The sequence below is a fragment of the Danaus plexippus genome, assembly GCF_018135715.1.
Source record: "Danaus plexippus chromosome 22 unlocalized genomic scaffold, MEX_DaPlex mxdp_33, whole genome shotgun sequence".
Taxonomy (NCBI): Eukaryota; Metazoa; Arthropoda; class Insecta; order Lepidoptera; family Nymphalidae; genus Danaus; species Danaus plexippus.
Window position 1 is genome coordinate 2,397,390 of NW_026869856.1, and position 7,296 is coordinate 2,404,685.

The 7,296-nt window shown below is 29.5% G+C and overlaps 1 non-coding gene across 1 annotated transcript; it reads left to right on the forward strand.

The window, feature by feature from the left end:
- Nucleotides 1-4,685: 4,685 nt before the first annotated feature.
- On the forward strand, nucleotides 4,686-4,794 carry LOC116773728 (U6 spliceosomal RNA). The gene has a single exon (XR_004353727.2). It is a non-coding gene; the product is annotated as a U6 spliceosomal RNA (small nuclear RNA).
- The last annotated feature ends 2,502 nt before the right edge of the window (nucleotides 4,795-7,296 follow it).

Genomic DNA, 7,296 nt, shown 5'->3' on the forward strand with positions numbered 1-7,296 from the left:
GTGAAGAAATCAAAGAGACCAGAAAGAGACTTGTGTCTGAAATTGAGAGCGAATGGGGTAAGCTGAACCTGGTTCAGATCAATCACAACAAGACACAAGTTTGCACGTTTATCGCTAAAAAAAACCCTGTTTACTGTGACTCCAAAATTCCAGAACATTCTTTTTAAGATGAACCAGAATATTGGGATTCTTATGGTTGTTATAGCGAACAAAGTTCAACTCCGGAGACATTTGGAGGATAAGTCTAAACTAGACTCTAAATAACTAAATGTACTGAGTAGAGTGAGGCAGTACTTCACATCGGGATAATTGGGTTTATTATACAAAGCACAGGTTTGTCAACACATGGAGAACTGTTTTCACGTCTAGTCCGGTGCCCCGTATTACTACTTCTTCCACTTGACTCCATACAAAATTGGCAGTTCGCATTGTCGATCATCCCACGCTCACAGACCATCTAGAACCATTTAGTCTCCGAAGGGATATCGCACTACTCACCATAGGGATGGATTTCATTCACATCACCTAGATACATTCAGCTGCAAGACTGAAGGCGCGTTGCTGTAAGTTTTCCCGCTAAGCTAAAAAAAGGGGTCTTTTTAACGTGTTCATTTAGCTCAGCTACAATAGAGGTCAGCAATGCACCCGCAAAATCCCTCATGTTGCAGATGTCCATGGGCGACAGTGATTACTTCCCATCAGGTAGGCCGTCTGCTCGTTTGCCCATTTTGAGAAATGAAAAAGTTATCATACACATTTTTCTTTTCCTTGAAGACATCCTTTCACATTTTTCGACACATATTTTACACAAAATGCGATATCACTCCAACATGTCGTTATCACAGAGTAGCTGATTAAATACAAACATTGAAACAAAGATATGCGAATTATAAAAAGAAAAAAAAATCCTTTGTTTGTCAAATTCAACCAAGTAATTTTATTTGATAGAAAGTTTCAAATATACGGTTTTATTGAAATTAAAAAAAAAATACATTAGTATTGTATGAAAATGTAACACTACACTTTTATAAAAATATAAACATACATCAACAGGACTAACGTGTCGAGAACAAAAAAAAACACGAAATTGTAGTAATATGTTTAGTTTTACTCACATATTGAGATCAGTTTTTTTGTTCCTCGCAAAATTGATGGTACTTCACATTCGACTTTTCGATATCATTTCGTATTTTCGCTTCGGTTTTGAAATGGAATTTCATCTTGCAAATTGCTCTTGTACAGTTTATATTTCAGGGAAAACTATGGTTCGTTAGGATTTTTATAAAGTGCTCGGTAAGCTTGAATATACAGTAAAGATTACAAATATATTTTTTAAAACATACTGTGTTTTAAAAAATATATTTATATTTTTTTTATAAAACAGTTATATAGTTTGTTTATTTTTAATGAGGAGTCATGCAAAAAAAAACTATGAAACTACTTTAATTAAGATATTGAATGCGCTGAATAGTTAACGCAGCTCATGATTCTTACTAATTTTGTCCCCTAGTAATGTATGGGATACGTAGTCAAAGTTAACAACTAACTCAACCTAGTTTTACTAGAAAACATCAACGATTCTGTTTCTGGTTTTTATATTTAACTATATCACACATTTTTAATAAGAAATTTTGGATATTTATTTATCGGAAACATTATCGTTTTGTTATTAATAATTATAGTATGTTTTGTTTTGATTTTTGATATATACAGAGTTTTGAGCATTTACACTTTCATAAATATTTGGACAAGAGCACCGTTTTCATCTAAAAACATTTATATATAAAACTGTATTTGTTTTCTGATTACTATTGTGATAATACTGCTTGTATTGTTTTATCTTACATTGAATATACATACGTCAATTTTAATCAAAATATGAATTATATCTACTCGTTTCAAATAGGTTATTAATTAAAAAAACTTTTAAAGACTAAAAAATATGGAGAAAATTTGTTTAGTTACTACCGATCGATAAAAATCGGTTAATCGGTTTCTTTCATAATATTGATTTTTATTTGAAATAATGATATCAATTGTGCATATTGTGCAACCGTGGTAACGTTGATTGTTAGCCTGAAAACTGGTGAATAAATAAAGATGAAATACCTTATGTATACTTAGTAAAATGAAGTAGAATTTGAAGAAAAGCACTCTATTCAATTACGAAAATTTAAAGTAATAATTTTGAAGGGAGGGAAGTTCATAATTAATTTAATAAAAAAATGGTTACTACGGTTTTAAATGAAATGTAAAAATAAGAAAAAATACTAGGTAGAGCAGTGAACTGTTTTAAATAATAAAAGGTTAAAAAAGTGTTTATGTACCATAATCATTTTAAAACACGTACACTGAGATACAATAAAAGGATTTAAAATAGTAAAAATTGGTTAAAAAAAATCAAGAGTGTTTCATAATTATTAATAATATAACTTATAAATAATAATAACTTTTAAATAAATTATAAATAATAATAACATTTCATATGTTAGAATTCCTACGACTCAATTTAAAAATGACGCAACTGTTTAAGAATAGCTTCCGATTGTACGATTTCTTTTAATTCTCTTTTGTTTTTTTTACGCCACAGTTAGTTTTCATCATAATGTATCGAGTGTTATGTAATTAATATGAAACCGTTGTATTGTTAAAACATATTCGAAACAAAAGTTTAAAACAGCCGAGGCAGCATGAAAATTTGTGGAATTGAAGGAGAATAAACGGTTAATTTGCGAACGGTACAACCGACAACGTTAGTTTAGGCTTTGACGTTTGAAGATCTTTCGGGCTCAGGAGATTAAGGATATAAATAATTAATTTAAATTATGGAATACTAACACTTCAAACAAATAATCAGTAAATTCTCCTCAGAGTCATAAGCAGCTAGTATTGAGAGCTATGTTCACTGAAACCAACCTGTTAACTTATATTAATAGTTTGACAAACTTTAGGATTTTGCTGCAATTATTTTTTCATCAAATATATGTCTTTCATAACTTATTTTTAAATATAGAATGTATTCAGAAATTTAAAGCTATTATTTTTATAACATCCTTCTTCTTAATAACCCTGACTAATGCCATGCAGTGCTTCATAATATTTGTGTAAACAATCGCTACCCAAGGATAAGTATTATCATATTTCGCGTCGGAATTTTCAGCAATGAGTATCCTCTGTCAAATTAGGGATATAAAGGAAATTGTAAACATTACTACAATAATTACGTTGGGGTCAACATATTACCAAAACATAATCGAAAGTAACACTTATTTATTGTCTTACCTTTTGTTATTTCAAAAGATATTAAAAATTTTGTGACTAATAATATTTTGTTTGAATAATTAAATTAAAGCTGAATAATTTTAAGTTATTAATAAAAGACGAGAGAATCACGCTAAATTCAATTATTAAGCTTAAAAAAATACGCCATTAAAATATTTATATGATAATTACGGAGAACGTGTTACTTCTTCGCGTTTGAAGACATAGTAGCACCTTTTAGATATCTTCATTTCTTGTATTTAATATAATTTTAACGAGAAGCACGTAATCTTATAATATTTGATTCTGTTTCAGAAGCACTTATAGATTTTATATTTCATCTACCAACATAGAAACTCGAATTTCGACTTTCAGAAATTTAGGCAAACAATTCGGTAAATATAACAATAGCTTACAAAAATTGAAATAAAATAAATACTTTACATGAAAAATGCGAAACCGATGTGAAATATCCAATTACTAAATTTATAAAGTATATAAAATCTCTAAAAAAATATAATAGAGTTTGCAGTTTGTTATTATACTTATTTTGGATTCACATTGACAAATTTATTTTATAGGTTAAAAAATGTATTATTTCATATAAATATTGTATGAGTTTTTTAGTACCACTGTAATTGTAAACTCGATAGTTTTTTGTATATCTACACAGATGTACTCATAACTCAAGGTCAATTACGATAACGCACAAGCTTTTATATGAAAAGCAATTAAAAATTATAATGTTGCATAACATATACTTTCAATTAAATGGCTAAGAAATTATTTTCCGTGGCACAGTATTTCCAATTAACTTTATTTAACAATTATTAAATGAAAAATATAAAAATGTGTTTGTCGTTAAGTCCGGGACATTTGATAAATAACCAATAGATTACGCTGGCGGTGGGATATAATACTAGCTACCCGCCTCGGCTTCGCACGTTTTTTTTTACAAAAAAAACAAGAGCCTATGTTACGTAATATTAGTTCAGTACACACTTTTTGAGTTAAATCAAGAGAAACTAAAATTTCACCACCTTTCTTCGTTAAACATATTTTAAGTTTAAACGAAGAAATACTGTATTTTTTATTTTAGTAATAATTTGTTGGTATAAAAAAGGCAATATTTATTTGTATACATTTTAATGATGTGATTATGTGTAGAAAAGATTTTTTTTTTAAGAAGTAACGCTTGTTAGGGCAAAATATAATTGCCCTTGCGAAAGGCATTGTGTGCTTATGTATACTCCCGCAACTTGTAATGTCTGAGCTAGCGCTTTATTGATGAATAAGAAAAGATATACAAATCAAGGTTAGGAAACTTAGAAGTTAATTAAATAACTAAAGAAAACAAAAGAAAGAAAACAGTCCTGTGTTATTGTCATTTGCTTATCATCTAAAGAAACAATAGGCAACACTTTGTATACTCGCTTCGGTACTACATATACTAAGATTGGAACGATACAGAGGAGTTTAACATGGCCCCTGTTCAAAGATGTCACTCAAAATTGTGAAGCGTTCCACATTTTTCTCGTGGTAGCCTTAACATTTCCGACGTCAACCGCCAATAGCGCAGAAGGAGGTCATCGGGAGGTAAGAATCTCACAGGCTCGTTCGTATTCCCCACAACGCGGAAGACTTACGGATGGTTTCCCCCTTCAATAAAAAAAAGGCAAGACGAAGGTGGGGGGTAGGATCAGGTAACTTTCAAAGGGTACGTAAAATTAAAATGATTCAAAAAGTAATTTACAGATACACATGTAGGGTTGAAAACGAAGTTATTTATTTTGATAAGACTTAATACCGTAATTATGTGAATATCTTTTCAATAAACGCTTGAATTAATGATAATTTTTAAAAGTATAAAAATGAATATATAATAGTTGTCAAATATCTCCCTTCCACTTTTTTGGTCTTTATTCAATACTTTATAAAAAGTGTTACAGTGATCGGATTTTATTAAAATATGCGCCGTTTTGTTCGATAATCTGTTTCCATCTAGACGACAATTTCATAATACCCCTTTCGTAGAAGCCACAAAACAGCTGGTTAGTAATTATTTTTTTATGACTTTATTTAGGATACCTGTTCGAGAGGGGGACTCTTTTATGAAACCTTTTATTTTGTAGGTCAAATATTTTGTCACGTTATTTAGATAATTATCCCGATAATTAACAAAGAAGAATTCGGTTAGTAATAAATTTTTAAAATTCGTGAAATCAACATATTTTACCCTTGCTATCCCTATTAAGCTACCATTTACCAACTTTACTCTAAGGAAAAAAGTTGAGCGTTTAGTCAAAAGGAAGCTACTCACGAAAAATCAGCTTGTTAGTAATAAACGATGAAAAGTGTACCCGCGATCCTGGACTATATCTCAAAGGCTTTAGGCAGCGTTTTTGTTGAAAGCTCCCAGAGGACTAATTTTTTCCCGACATCGTTAACAAATATCGTTAATGTATACACAAATAACAGAAAAACTTAACAAATTATATACTAAAACTTTCCTGACGAATCACGCTATCCTTTGAAAATCGGTACGGTAGTTTTTGAGTTTACCACGAACAGACGGATGCAGCGGGGGACTTTATTTTATAATATGTATTGATGATTATAACAAGCCTAATATAACGTTTCTATCCAAACCCAATTTCGAAGTCCTTCTAGAAGTTCATGGGCAAAAACTTTGCATATTTCAAACATTTAAATGGCATCCTGTAACGAAATACTTAGGTACTAGATTTAATTTTAATTTTTTTAGCAACGTATGAAACACTAGAGAAAAAAGTAGCGAGATGAAATATAAGAATGTGTTAAAACTTTGCTGCCCTAAAAAAGCTGGGGAAAAAACCGGCTGTTAAATCGATGGTGTTACATAAAAGATGTTGCTGTGACAAATTGACGGTCAGGCAATTCACGTTAAAAAGGCTATTTATCTTTTTGAATTGAGAATTATGAGAAAAAGTTTATAAGAACCAGCAAGTTTTTCTATATAAAAATATTCTTTAAATTTGTTGTCTTTCTTAAATGACCATTAAAATACTTTTACTTGAATTTATTCCGGATTATTTTCTTAAAGAATGTTGTTTTGCATTAAAACTAAATTTTGTAATTAAAAACTTCATAATAATAAATCATTGTAATATAATAAATTATTTATATGAAATTTAGCATAACTTTTGGATTTTATGTTTTTTTTTTTTTTTTGAAAACGTCATTACATTTATATAAATGAATTGTTTACTTTTAAATTTCTTAAACTAATGTAATCAAACAAAGGCTCTGAACTCCTGAAGATGTTATTCTAAACTATGACTAAGTTATATAAAAGTATAATATTCTACTTTTATATAACTTAAAATAAAAAGACAATCTCAATATAATTTTTTCACTTTAACTAATTTCATTAATTCTTTAAAGCAAAAAGTATTTTCAGCGCTTTGCATCGTTCATTAATGCACGCTGACTGGTAGAGTTGTTAGTCTTATAAACTCGCTTTGAATAGCTCTTAATTGATTATTATTTAGATGTACAACAGTGCCTATAGAATTTTTAACTGCAACCGTCTGCGAATCGAATTCCAATTAAAGTTCAGTAAATTTATTATCTTTGACTACTTTTTTTTCACTCAAAATATCTTTGTTTATAATAGTTTTTAATTGCATCTAAATACATATCAAGAAAAAAAACAGTTTCTTTGAAATTAAAAATCCGTATAAAATGCACAATTTCAACTTTAAATATTCTTATGAGCATATAGAAATTGATATAGGCAGCCTTTCTTGGCATTTTTTTTAACACTCCTTTAAATTTCAGGGATATTCCCAGACTCACTTTCTACTTTATTTATATGACCACGTCTATAGATCGTCTTGGAGTAACGTCATCAGTTTTTGCTTATGGAGTACCTAATACAGACAGTTAGTACCCAACACATTGTTTTAAACGTTAACACTCATTAGATTAGTTTTTTACATGGTCCAAATTAATATTTTCTTCAACTAACGTATACACAAGTAGGAAGTAAGGTGG